Genomic DNA, 14,704 nt, shown 5'->3' with positions numbered 1-14,704 from the left:
TAAGTATAAATTGACATAAAAGCATCAAAATAATCATTCCTATATCATTCCACCCTTGCCTTTTATGGCAATTTAGACATTTAATTCTGAAAAGTAACACACACAAAATGTATATGTTTGAATAGGCATAAAGGCAACTTAACACCTTATAAAACATATTTTTATATCATTCCACCCTTTTGCCTTTATGGCATGTAAAACATAATTCCACAATACAACTTTTTAGTTTTGAAAATGCCATCCCTTTAAGTTGAACTCTAAACGATCTCTGACCTCTGAATGGTCGAGTTCTCCTGAAATTGAAATTGTTCTGGGACTTTATCCTAAATAAACTCACTCACACAGTTAAGGAAATCCAGATTGTTCTGGGACTTTATCCTAAATAAACTCACTCACACAGTTAAGAAAATCCAGATGAGTTTCAAACCCCTGGAACGTTTGAGTTATTACGTTCCCACTGACACGATCATTGTAAATCAAAACACCTGGTAGGTGTTCAGATTATAGTTTTTTTTTTTTTCCCTACCAAACCATGTACCAAGCTGTATTATAAATTTCCTGATTAATTCTCTTTTTTTTAAACCCTAAACAAGTTCCTGAAATACACAAAGTTAATACAGAGATACATAGATCAAACTAGTTATTCTTCTTTTCACTAAACAAACAAAAGGGATACTGCATATATTTTGCGCCGTAGATAATATTCCTGCGAATATATCCCACCAATGGTGAGCCGACGCCTACACTATTAGTTTTAGCCATATGTAAAAACCTTTCTTTGAGCCATGCAGGTGGACACTGTTAGATCAGACACGTTTAGACTTATGAGACTTGATCATTTCAGTCAACTCTATGGGCTCATTCAAATGCGCATTTTAAATGATCCAGAGAGACTCGCCATGGTACGTGCAAACTTGCCATTGTACGGTAGTAAGGCGAGATTCAGAACTATAATTAGTCAAACGATAAGTCTGGTTGTTCCGAGTTCACAGATGTACACCACACACACATCCAGAGAAAGGCACCTTAGGTACTTTTTATTGTTGCTCTAGCCTAGTTCATGAGTCTAATCACACAATACCTTGTCTCTGGCTAAACATGGGTTAACATGACATAATTTCAACATACATATCACTACTATCAAACTAGTTCTCTAGCCTAGTTCATGAGTCCAATCACACAATACCTTGTCTCAACATACATATCACTCTTTTATCAGCTGTCTCACATAGTTGCATGTTATATGTGAGATTTGTCTGTGGCTCAAACCACTCACCCTGTACTTTTATTTTTTTTTAAACCAGTGTCCTTGTACAGTTATTAAAGGCAAAATGTGATATTTGCATAACTGTGGTTGCCTCGTTACATTTTGTCAATTCAGGTTTTAAATGTTCCATACTCTCCTCCACTTATGATGATTCGATGTAGTAACCACCCTCTGGCAGCACTCCTCCTGCAACTGTGCACGGAAAGATTGCAAGGTACACAGGAAAACAAGTTCAAAGCTTCAATTATGTTGGAGAGCACTTCTTCTGTGCTCCCCCACATCTTTGGCTGCAAGTTTATTTCTTTTATCTGTATTTTGACCGTTTCTTCTTGAGTCATGACAACTGATGGTATCCAGAACCTTTCTTGGGTAACTGCCAACGAAGCACGTCTCCTCCTTCTCCTTAATTGGCAGTAAAAATCAAACTTCGTTCTCCCCTTTTTTTTTTTCTCTTTCATCTGGTTTAGCATGTACAGTTCTTATACATGTTACACAGTGGGGTTTCCACACAATTCTAATCTGACATCCTTTAGGTACCACTGGGATGGTTTTCCTGTGGTAGCATGCCAAAAGTCACTTTGCACTCAGATCTTGCTTGCATTTTTTTTTTTTCAACCAAAGTGAACACCTGATCCTCCTCCAAGACACGTCCTGGTGTTGCTGATGAGGCGTTGTCCATCTGCAACAAGGCACGTGATGCCCAAACAGCCTGCACTCCCGTCTGACTGGCACCTTGTCACCAGCTTCTCATGTTGTCCTCTGGGCGGTCCCATCCAGTCCGCAAAGATCAATGAAACATCAAGCTGTAGAGGCAAAAAGACTACTTTCAACAAAAAGAGAGAAGAATTAGTTTTCTCTTTAATAACACTTATGAATTGGTACATTTACCCATTTTTCCTTCTCCTGCCTTTGGGATATTGCAGACCCAGACCAATTTTATAACTTGAATTTGACCTGAAATCACTGTCACTGGCTCTATAGTCCTCAGATCCAGGAGTTGCTCTGACAGGCAGCTCTGCTCTGTCATCAATTTTCTAATTGGTTCTTTTTTTTTTTAAACAGTTCATTCATTCTCTTAATCAGCCCAGCAGCTTTGTGGGTGATAAGGAAAATATGATAAATCCATTCAATATGTTTTTCAGATGACCAGTCTTTCCCCTGTTTTCCAGTAAAATGGGTCCCATTATCTGTTTGTATCTGAAGGGGACCCTCATAAAATTATTTCATCATACTAAGACATTTTAAAGTAGATGTCTGATTTGCATATTTACAAAGATGAGTCACCAACACACCTGAATATGTATCTACAGCCGTACATACATATCTACACCCCTGTGACATGGCAAAGGGCCAATGAAATCCGTTTGCCAGCTCTGATATGGCCCCTTTTCCCCTATTTGTCTCTGCATTTACTAATTGTGACCCTCTCTCTTCTAATGCTGCATGCTTCACATCGTTGTATTTGCAGTTTCATCATCTGTCTTGTTCTACAACTAATCAAACAATTCTTCATACATAACCACTTCATGCAAAAAGTGTCAACAATTAACTTTTATTTATTAAAAAGGAATCTCATCAGTTTTTTCAAACTGAGATGTTAACTTTTTCCACAGAACCCCTCTTGAAAAGAGCTGAACTTTCACTTTAAATGTGAAACATCTGCAAAACAAGATGGTGAAATTCTTTTTATCTCAGATATTTTTGGATACTTCTAGAGTTGTTTTTAGATGCTGTCAAAACTATAGCTGCAGGTAAACCATTTATAAACAACATACGATGCACTTTCTTCAAAGCAACCAGCTTAACACATCCAAACAACATATTTATTTCTAGACATTTCAAATCCATCCTTTTCCCCTTAAACCATCTTGACTTTAGGCATTTTAAAATCAATATCACCTTCAAGTTTTGGGGCTTTTTAATTTAACGTCAAAATCTGGGCTCTCTAATTCTGGACCTTTGATGTTCAATGTTTGACAATATCTGCTTTTCAGAGTGTTGATGTCAACTTTTGGACCCTACTTTTGTCCCTTTAATCCAAACAATGGCTTCCAGCCCTCAGCTCTTCTGCTGACACATCATTCATCTCAGCTGCATGCACTCCTGCCTGCATTAATGCCCTCCAGAAAGCAGAACGGGTAGGTTCCTGCATGTTTTTCCGGCCGTCCTTTCTTGGCCCATGACCCATGGGTTGGCTAAATGATTTTTTCACAGTTTTCAGCTCTGTGTTCCTCTATGTGCTCCAATCTCCGAGTGCACCCAGTTCCAACACTCTGAATCTACAACGCAACGCACAGCGAGCGCATTCCTCAGCACATCTCTGCTCGCACTCCCCTAGGGTCACCCAATGACCCTGTAAATCAGACCAATCCGATGCTATCTGTCGGGCTGTTTCTACACAAACTTCAAACAACGGTCTCGAGTCTTGCAAAGCTCTGACTCGATGCGCTGAATTCATTACCTGACCTCCACCTTTATCCAACAGCCTCGATACTCGAGCATCTGTGGGTTGTGATATTAAACTCGACGGATTCCATCCGTCAGCCAACCTTGCAACATAAGCTCCGACTCGCTCCGGCGAAACATCACGCTCTTTCTTCCTCCTTTTAAGCCTGCATATCTGACCGACCGCGCCCTCAGCTGCATTAATCATGCGGTCTAGCTGTGCTGTCTTGCACTCTGTCTGCGCATCAGATAACAACTGTTTTTGTTGTAAAAACTGTTTATCTTTCTCCTGAACTTCCTCCACACATTTTTCAATCGCTTTCTTTCTCTTGAATTTTCCTCGCAACCGGGACACCTGCTCCACCGCCCCGTCAGCTACCCTGCTCATTCTCCCAAACTGAGCGAGCGACTGAGTGTGCAATCCATTCAACAAGCAGGCGGTCCTCACATTCTTGTTTGCTCCATTGAGCCTGTGATTGCATTTTCTGACTTTATGCTGAAGTCCTGTCACTGGTGCCATCTTTTCTGACCTCTATTGCCTGCAAAAGTGGTCAAAACATCACTCGGACTATCTGCTTTCAGAAAAATTGTTCTAACAACTAAGATGGGCTTCTTCCCACCTCTTCAAAAACAACAAAAACAACTGGGATGGGACTTCTTCCCATCCCGGTACAACTTTTTCTCTGTTCCCCTCACGCCTCCTCAGGCGTCTGGATCAACTTTTCCCTCCGTTCAGCTCACGCCTCCTCAGGCGTCTGGATCAACTTTTTCTCTGTTTTTAAACTCTCACACAAAGGCTCGGGCGTCCCCTCCACCTCTTAAACACAAAGCCAAGGTTGTATAACTCCCAACCTGGCACAACTTCAACGGACTCTTTGTCCAGATGCAACTCGCATCAACATTTTTCTCAACACCTTTTTTTTTCCTTCGTTTGAATATGGTGCAGCCGTTCAGAATTATTTATTTAATTTAATAACATCCCATCCTCGTCGCCAAAAATGTATTATGAAATTCTTTATCAAAAGGGTTCGTGAACGATCGGCACCAGATATTCAGACAAGGAAAAATAAAACACAGAGACTGTTACTGCTAGGAATAATAAGTGTCATTTATTAACCTGCCACAGAAAACAGCCAAGCAAAAGTCATGTACTCTCGTACACTCTTAACACACAAATTGATATGAGAGAACTTCTCACCGTGACACTGGCCGGGAAGTCGTTTTCGACCCAGGTAAAGAAGAATCACATCAAAATTGCGCATGGCACCGCGCGCGCTGGTCCACACAAGACTTCCCGATTTAAGTTGCCTGTCACACCTCCTTTATACCTTTCTTCTGACCGGATCGCGTGAGAGCAGTGAAAAACAAGTTTGATGGTTGCCAGGAGGACAGATTTAATTAAATCTGTTTTTCCATCATCAAAGCAGTCTGTGCAACAGAGTGATGGCTTCATAAAAACATGTCCTTCAAAATCTGGGTCACTGTAACCTTAAGATTGGGCCCGGTCTTCTGGTTAGAGCATCCCCCAGAGAACTTTAATTACTCCAAAACACATCTGCAGCACAGGCCTGACTTTAAGCAGATAAGCTGCATCAAAAGTGAGTATAAGTGTGTTTTCAAACTACATGTAAATGAGTGTAAAATAAGTATAAATTGACATAAAAGCATCAAAATAATCATTCCTATATCACTGAGTAATCTGAAACTCTTGAAAAAGAGTTTATCAATCCAAGAACCTGAGAGAGGGAAGTTTGTGAATGCTGGAGGAAGAGTAACACATCATCAGCATATAAACTGATTTTGTGCTCTATGTTATTGCATTTTATGCCTTTAACAGCTGTAGTTTGCCTGATTGCTGCGGCTAGCTGTTCGATGAAAACAGCAAACAGTGAGGGGGAGAGTGGACATCCCTGCCTCATGCCCCTTTGCAGAAGAAAGCTAGCAGATATTTGATTATTTGTCCTTATGCATGCTGAAGGGGAACTGTATAATATTTTTAACCAGTTTATGAAATAATTTCCAAAACCAAATTTATGCAAGGATGCAAATAAAAATTTCCAGTTAACTCTATCAAAAACTTTTTCTGCATCTAGAGAGAATATTGCAGTTTCAGTGTTTTTACTGTAAGAATAATCTATTAAATTAAATAATCTGCGTAAATTTGTGGATGAATGCCTCCCTTTTATAAAACCAGTTTGGTCAGGATGTATTATGAGAGGAGTTATCTTTTCCAATCTTTTTGAGAGGGCTTTATAAATTATTTTAAGATCAACATTGATAAGAATATGGGATGATAACTGGTAGATAATACAGGGTCTTTACCTGGTTTTAACAGGAGACTAATGTTGGCTGAGTTTATATTTTCTGGAAGTCTGTTATTTCTCTCAATTTCCTGTAGCATTCTGTGAAATAGTGGTGCCAGGATATTCCAGAATTCTTTGTAGAACTCTGCTGGAAATCCATCTGGACCTGGAGCCTTTTTATTAGACATGCTTTTGAGGGCTTCCTAGAGTTCCACTGGTGTCAGTGGTGAGTCCAGCTCCATTGATTGACTATCTGATAATTTAGGAAGTGTTATTTTATCCATGAATTGATCAATTTCATTATCTGATGGGTTTATATGTGGTGAGTATAAAGCTTTATAAAATGCTGTTTATTTTTTCAGGATTATAAACTGTATTCCCAGTCTAGTCTTTAACACCATGAATAGTTGTTTTTTCCTTATTTATTTTAAGCTGTTTTGCTAGAAAACTACCTGATTTATTGTTCTGCTCAAAGTTTCCTTGTCTGAGTCTTTGTATTAAGAATTTAGTTTTTTGTTAATAAATTAATTTAATTCTAATTTAGCTTTACACATTTTGTCCAGCATGTCTTTATCTTGGGAGGCTTCTAACAATATAATGGTTTCTTCTAATTCCTGAATATGTTTATTTTCTTTTTTCTTCTTATGTGATGAAAATGAGATTATGTTACCCCCATCACTGCTTTCCCTGCCTCCCAGAGAACAGATGCTGATGTTCCAGGCAAGTCATTTTACTCCAGATAAGAAGTCCACTCTTCTGTAAAATATTTGATAAAATCTTCATTCTCAAGCAATGATATATTAAATCTCCAGTTTATACTTTTTGGGATTTCTTTTCTGTTTGCTAGTTAAAGAGACAGGAGCATGATCGCTGAAAGCTATAGGGTGTATCTCAGTGTCCAAGATGTCCGTCAACAACGAGCTGCTGACTAAAAAATAATCCAGACGAGAGTAAGAGTGATGGACAGGTGAGAAGAAAGTATACTCCCTACGGTTCGGGTGAAGAGATTGCCATGCATCTCAAAGTCCATAATCACTCATGTACTGTTTAACTATATTTATGGACTGCCAACTGCGCTGAGTTCCTGCTCTACTACATCTGTCTAATTCTTCATTTAGACCAAAGTTGAGGTCACCTCCAAGTATAAGTGAGCAATACTAGTGATCAGACAGTGCTGAGAAAAAAATAATGAAAATGAGGCGTCATCAACATTTGGGGCATATATGCTGACAATACACAACTTGTAGTTATTTATACAAAGTTTTATTATTAAATATCTACCCTCTGGGTCTGTAACTTTGTCTAGTACTGCAAAATTAACATTTTTGTGTATTAATATTGCCACTCCCCTTTGTCTTGAGTTATAGCAGGCACAAAACACATCAGAGAACTCAGGTGATTTAAGACCATCTGCAGTTGTAGTAGATTTATGAGTCTCTTGTAAAAAGACAACATATGCCTGTAGTCCTGATGCATGCTCAATAATCCAGGTAGAAAAATATAAAAAAGTTAAATCTGGTCCTCTGGACATTCAAAAAAAAACAAACAAAGCAAATCAACAAAAAAATGTAGGAACGTTTCGTCTCTCGTCCGAGAGACTTCTTCAGTCTGAGGTGCTGTATTCAGCTCAGTCTCTTAAATAGCACCTTCTTAGAGTGGATCAACCAGTTTTGCTGCTGACAACCAAAACCAGCTCATCACATGCTCAAGAAGGACCATCAGCCTAACAATGGATCATTAGCACACTGATGGCTGTTTACTGTTCACATAGGGCTGAGTGATACTAGCAATCACAGCATTGTAAGAGGGGGACAGTTGAACCCGGAGGCCTCCACCCCTGTTTAACGATGGACGGTTTCTTTTCACAAAGATGGCCTCCTTTACTCCTCTCTCAAACCATCGTTCCTCTCTGTCCAGGATGTGAACATCTTCATCCCTGAAAGAGTGACCGCTGGCCTGGAGATGAGTGTAGACCGCAGAGTCCTGGCCTGATGATGTTGATCTTCTGTGCTGGGCCATCCTTTTGGCCAGTGGCTGTTTTGTTTCCCCGATGTAAGACTGATCACAGCCCTCCTGACACTGAACAGCATACACAACATTGCTCTGTTTGTGCCGGGGACTGGATCTTTGGGATGAACCAGTCTTTGCCGTAATGTATTTTGGGGTTTAAAAGCCACTGGGACGTTATGTTTAGAAAATAAACGTCTCAGTTTCTCTGATACTCCCTCAACATACGGAATGACCACTGGTCTGGGTCTGGGACCCAGACCACTGTTCTTTCTGCCTTCCTGAAAGCAGAGAAGAAACCCAAACAGGACTCCAGTCAGCCAACAGGTGAAAAGGAGGAACCCAGACCAGTGGTCATTCTGTATGTTGAGAAAGTATCAGAGAAACTGAGACTTTTATTTTGTAAACATAACGTTTCAGTGGCTTTTAAACCCCAAAATACATTACGACGAAGACTGGTTCATCCCAAAGATCCAGTCCCCTGGCATAAACAGAGTAATGTTGTACATGCTGTTCGGTGTCAGGAGGGCTGTGATCAGTCTTACATCGGGGAAAGTAAACGGCCACTGGCCACTGTGCCCAGCACAGAAGATCAACATCATCAGGCCAGGATTCTGCGTTCTACACTCATCTCCAGGCCAGCGGTCACTCTTTCAGGGATGAAGATGTTCACATCCTGGACAGAGAGGAGTGATGGTTTGAGAGAGGAGTAAAGGAGGTAATCTTTGTGAAAAGAAATCGTCCATCATTAAACAGGGGTGGAAGCCTCCGTGTTCAACTGTCCCCCTCTTACAATGCTGTTATTGCTAGTATCACTAAACCCTTCGTGAACAGTAAACAGCCATCAGTTTGCTAATGATCCATTGTTAGGCTGATGGGCCTTCCTGACCATGTGAGCAGCTGGTTTTGGTTGTCCGCAGCAAACTGGTTGATCCACTCTGAGAAGGTGCTGTTTAAGAGACTGAGCTGAATACAGCACCTCAGACTGAGGAAGTCTTTTGGATGAGAGACAAAACGTTTCTATATCTTTTTGCTTTGCTTTTTTTTTTTTTTTTGAATGTCCAGAGGACCTGATTGAACTTTTTTGGATTAAGTTACTTTGTTTCATGGTTAAAACTCTAGTTTTGTTTTAAAAGAGTGAACCCATTGGTGGACCGAACTTAGCTCACCTATGGGCCTGATTTGGCCCGCGGGACATCAGTTGAACAGCCCTGCTTCATACCAACCTGTTGTTCCTTTTAATAAAGCCACGGAGTGATGTCCCGTTCCCTGAACAATTGACCATTAATATAAAGTTTATCTACAGCCACCGTAGCTCTGACGCCCTCAGACATGTATTTCTTCCTGATTGTAAACAAAACTCGCCTCTGATCGAGGATCTCTTTTGGAAATTGATCGTTCACACTGAAGTCCATCCCACGCAGCTCTCTGCCCCGACCTCTGACCTGCTCTTTTTGTTTATAGTGCTCAAATTTAGCTATAATTGGTCGAGTTCGCTTGTTATCGGGCTTCTTACCTCCGACCCGCTGAGCGTGATGGAATGTGATGTTTTTTACTGTCTCACTTGGGAGTTTCAGCTAATGTTGGATAAACTCACGGATCGTAACTTCAGCGTCCTCTGCTCGTTCTGGGATCCCTGAGAAGACAAGATTGTCTCGCATGCTCCGAGCTTGAATATTCAGGATGGACTCCATCATTTTTTGTTTTCTCCGGCCAGCTGCGTCATCTTCTCAGTGAGTTCTTTAACGTTGCCCCTCAGAGCTTGGCTGAACTCCAGAGACTCCCTCGGTGCTTGGAACTCCTTGTGGAGAACCTCCACCAGGGCCATCCGGGCATCTAAGCTGGTTAGCTTCTTGTCTATAGAGCCCAGGACATCAGTGAAGCTTTTCTCTGGAGAGGTGGACATGCTGGTTGGGCTCTCTGAACGTATGCGTTTAGGAGTTGGTGTGGCCTTGGATGCGGTATTTTTTTGTGGTTTACCCATCACGATGTTGTTAAAACACTCGTCCACGTAACTCTCCAGACTGTCTTAGGTTTCCTCGTCCAGTTTGGTTTATTGAAACAATATGCAGAGGTTATTATTAACAATATTTTTTATGCTTGATTGTAATATATTGGCTTGTTTTACCTGAGTCAAATCATTTTGTTTAGCAGTATCCTGCCATTACTTATGTAGCACAGCTCTCAGTGATCTCAGCAGCTCATCACCAGGTGCACCCATGCATCAGGATGGAGTCACTATTGGTCTGGTCATCGCAGATTTACCTATAACTAAAACAATGTTCCCACTTTTTATTAAATCTTGTTAATCTGCAGCAGGTAAATTCATTCTTTGCGTTTTTCCCATCGTACATGTGAGTGCACATGTGGAGCAGGCTCACCAACAGTTTTGACACCACGGAGCAGCTGCAGGGATGTGCGTGTGTGTGTGTGGGAAGGGGGTGTTTAACATGCATAACAAAACGCAAGGTGCATAATATATAATTTACTTACTACATCTGTAATTTAAATAGGACTATAATTTAATATTTTGTAATTTTGTTTATATTATTTTGTGACTTATTTAATACAACTTAGCAACGCAGTTAGCCACTATATGTGAAGCTTGCAGGGCGGACATGTTTAATGATGTTGATGTCCTTCAGTAATTGTTTCTAACCTTCGTATTCACAGGTTTGTTTTCCAACAGCTCTAAAGTGTTGTGTTTTAATGTGGGTGGGGGGTTCATGGTTCATGTGGTGAAGTTCAGAGCATCCACGTGTCTCACCTGCTCACATGAACCTGTAAGACTCTGCGTTTTCTTTGAAACAGCTTTTATTTTGGTGGCAGTTGTGGAGTCTTCCTGTGTCTCTTCATCAGGACTTTACCCTTTTTCAAAGACATTCTCCAGCAGCTTCTGCTTTTATTTATTTTTACTAATGTTAGTTTGAGAGCTAAAAAAAACTGTGATTATGGTGAAATTGTGCAGACAGAAGTGATTATTATCAAAATAAAATACCATGCGGACTAAGGAAATGGGGGGAAAAAAAAAAAAAAGTTTTTCATTTCCTTAGTCCACATGGTAATTTTTTTCCCATTATTATTATTTTTTTTTTTTCCTTCAAAAAATAACTTTTTATTCTTTTTGTACGGTCCGGTACCACATGATCCTGGTCCGCCACGGTCCATTGTTTGGGGACCCCTGATTTAAGGTGCTCAGGGAGCAGCTGGAGGGTTAGGGGACAATGTGGGTGCTTCACTTTTACCACCCAATTATTTTGTGCCTATTTTGTGATTCAAGTCTGCAACCTGCTCACTGGCTCACCTTTTTTACCCTTTGTACCACCACTCCACCAAATATATAGAATAAAAATTTAGTATGGTAGAACTACTCTGACCATTACTGAATCTTGAGATGACGGCTAAAATATTAGAGCTGTTGCCTCACAGTTAGTTCACAGGTTCGCCTCCCAGCCTTTCTGTTGAGGTTACGTATTCTCCCCCAGCAGTTTTCTCACACAAACCAAAAACATGCACATTAGGTAACTGTCATTCAAGTTGTCCCTAGCTGAGCGAGTGAATGGTTGTTTGTCTCTTTGTGTCCCTGTGATGGACTGGAGACCTGTCCAGGTGTCCCAATGATGAACTGGAGATCTGTCCAGGTGTCCCTGGGTTGAACTGGAGACCTGTCCATGTGTCCCTGTGATGAACTGGAGACCTGTCTATGTGTCCCAATGATGGACTGGAAACCTGTCCAGGTGTCTCCCCCCCCCCCCCCCCCCCACACACACACACACAGTGATTTCTGGATATGGGCACCAACGAGCGCTGCGACCCAGAAAGGGAGAGGCGTGTTCAGATGATGTTTGAAGAAAAGCTGATGACACCAGCTGAAGACACAGACACCAGATGGAGATCATATGGAAGTCTCTTTCTCGTGGTTTTAAAAGTAGCTGAAGCATCTTCTGTATTTGTGCATTCTGATTCTGAAACATATTTTCTCTTCACAACAAAGAAATGTACAACTGAAAATATTCCTTTACTACATTAATAGTCTGTTAATACTTTGTATATTATGAGCACAAGCTGTGAACATGTGCGTTAAAACAGGCCAGTTATTGTGCTTCCTTGGGTTCAAGTTGTTTGTCGTATGCAGATTAACAGCACAATGAAATGTTCAGGATTAGAAGAACTGATTTGACTCACTAAAAACAAACAAAAAAAGAAAATACTAAAGCATGCAGTAAGTGTACAAAAATAAAGTACCAAAAAGTTAAAAGATTACATTTACAAGGTCCAAAAGAGAAATAGTAAACAATAACATGGTAGAATATATTGGTCAAGTAGGATGAATTTGTATAAATAAGTATTTCACAGCTAGTAATATTAGCTTAAATGTACATAACAAACTACACAGGTTGTGTGACAGGTTATTGCACAGGCAGTGAGGAACACTGAGATGACTTATGATAGTAAGGTAGTGACAAACATGATACAGCCACATAGTGCAGCAGCAATAAACGTTTTAGCTGTCACAGCTAATAATAGTCAAATCAGGAGGTAGACTGTTCTATTTCGTATAGGCTTCGCCCTTTAAGGCTGTCGCTGGTGGGTTTATCCCGTCATGCAAAGCATCGCACTGAAAAAAAAATAGTCCATGCCCACCTGTTGTGTGGGCCCCACCCGGTCCGTATAAATTACGTTAAGAGCGGGTAATCGGCTCCCATTTTTCTTCAGCAAGCTAATAGCACTGTCAGAAGAACGAAGAAGGGAAGTTGTCCAGCTTGACCGTCACAACCTTTGTTAAGGCTGCCTGGGGTCCTGCCACGCCAACCTCCTGCCGTCCCGGTGAGCTTTCCTCCCCGAGGAGAAGCAGACGAGCAGCCTTGTTTCAAGGTAAGCGCCGAGGAATATTTTTCAGCGGTGGGTCGCTACACGCTGGATGACGCCATCGACCCTTTTTTCCTTTTAACGCCGACTCTCGGAGCGAATCGGATGGTTCCTCCGGGACAGGCAACGTCAGCAGCAGACCCCGCTGCTCACTCCCTCCTGGAGAGCGTAGTGTCGGAACGAGGGGGGCTGAGCGGATGCTCAACCCCCCACCCCCCACCCCCACCCCACCGGGCCTTTTCACATTGGCGACCACACCGTTCCCAGCTGTCGGTGCCCTCTTCTCGGAGCTGCTCGGCATAATCCAGGAGGCGGCTGACATGAAGGGACATTTTTCCGTCCCTCTCCTTCCCCCGCCCAGATCGGATGATCTAACGGGAAGGTTTTTTGGCTCCACCCCGGCTCGCTGTCCTGATCCCATCTGGCCTCGTTTTCCCAGCAGTGACGTCCTACTGGAACGAGGCTGCAGTCGGACCTGGTATACTGAGAGCGCCGGTTTCCACATTCGCGCCCATCACCAGAGTGGAGGGGTTTTACCGAGCAGAAATCCTCTCGGTGCCCCCCTGGAGCCAAGCCTGGTGGAGGCTCTCGGAGCAAAGATGTCCAGGTTGGACCAGCGTCCTGCGCCTCCGGGGAGGCATGCCCAGACAGTAACGTCGCTCTCCAACCGAGCTCACCAGTATGCGTTCCAGGCGGCCGCAGCGAACAATAATGTTGCGCAGCTGACGTACAGCATCTCAGAGGCCAGAGGGACAGACCTGCCTGAGGAGACGAAGAGCTCCCTCTGCAAGGCGTCTGACGTCACCCTCAACCCGTATGCCTCGTCTGCTGTCTGCCTGTCTCGCATCACAGCCTGGATGACAATGGTTCAGAGGTCCACCTGGCTTGTCACTCCCCCTCCCTGTTGGAGAAGCTGCAGATGGACTCGCTGGAAGGCCCCATCACAACAGATGCACTGTTCGGAGCCAATTTTCAAGGACATGCTCGAGAAATCAAAAAAGCTGGAGGAGGTGTCGGAGAATGTGTGCCATCTGATCAAGCCGCCCCCCTCCCCCCACCCCCGCCCCCACCTGCTGGAGAGAGTGCTGTGGCAGAGACGCGCCACAGCTGCAACAGCGTCTTTTTGCTCCGTTACGCTGCCAGCCCCTCCCATCAGCGTATAGCCCTCCTCATCCCGACAAGCTGCAGGGCTCACGGGGGAGAAGATTTAAAAATGATTCATTGCGGAGGATGTGTCTGTGCATAATGATGGTTTGAGTTTTAGAATAAAACATAAACATCATTCAGGAATTAAAGTGTATGATTTCATCCTGACTGTCAGTTCGTATGATCTCACAGCAGCTTTTTCTCACACATCCTCCACACAAGCGAGCCGGTGTCCTCCAACAGGGTTTAAATCACCGCAGCCAGAGAAAACACAAAATGTGCGCATGAGTGACACAGCAGCCAAAGTGATTGTTTTCAGCAGACCGAGTCCAGTGGGAAACCTCGCTCTCAGCCCAAGCTGTGCGCTGCCTCCTCAGTGCACGCCAGCTCACATCAGCACGGATGTGAGCCCGCAGCCTGAGCGTGGCACAGAAGTGTTGCGGCATCGGCAGCCCTCACCTACACGATTCAGCATGCCCGGGGTGCGCGCACCTTCCCTCGGTGCACGCCAGCCCACATCAGCATGGATGTGAGCCCGCAGCCTGAGCGCGGCACAGTAGCGCCATGCCCCCGTGGCAGCAGCAGCCCTCACCCACGGGCCCGCATGCTCAGGGGCGCACGCACCTTCCCTCAGCGCATGCCAGCTCACATCAGCACGGATGTGAGC

The 14,704-nt window shown here is 43.0% G+C and overlaps 1 protein-coding gene across 1 annotated transcript in view; it reads left to right on the top strand.

The window, feature by feature from the left end:
* arhgap32b (Rho GTPase activating protein 32b) overlaps positions 1–14,704 on the top strand; it is a 468,773-nt gene that overhangs the window by 84,191 nt on the left and 369,878 nt on the right. The gene's annotated exons all lie outside the window — the stretch shown is intronic.

This window comes from Nematolebias whitei, chromosome 14 (genome assembly GCF_014905685.2).
Source record: "Nematolebias whitei isolate Nwh7 chromosome 14, NemWhi1, whole genome shotgun sequence".
Taxonomy (NCBI): Eukaryota; Metazoa; Chordata; class Actinopteri; order Cyprinodontiformes; family Rivulidae; genus Nematolebias; species Nematolebias whitei.
This window is presented reverse-complemented; position numbering and strand designations above follow the sequence as displayed.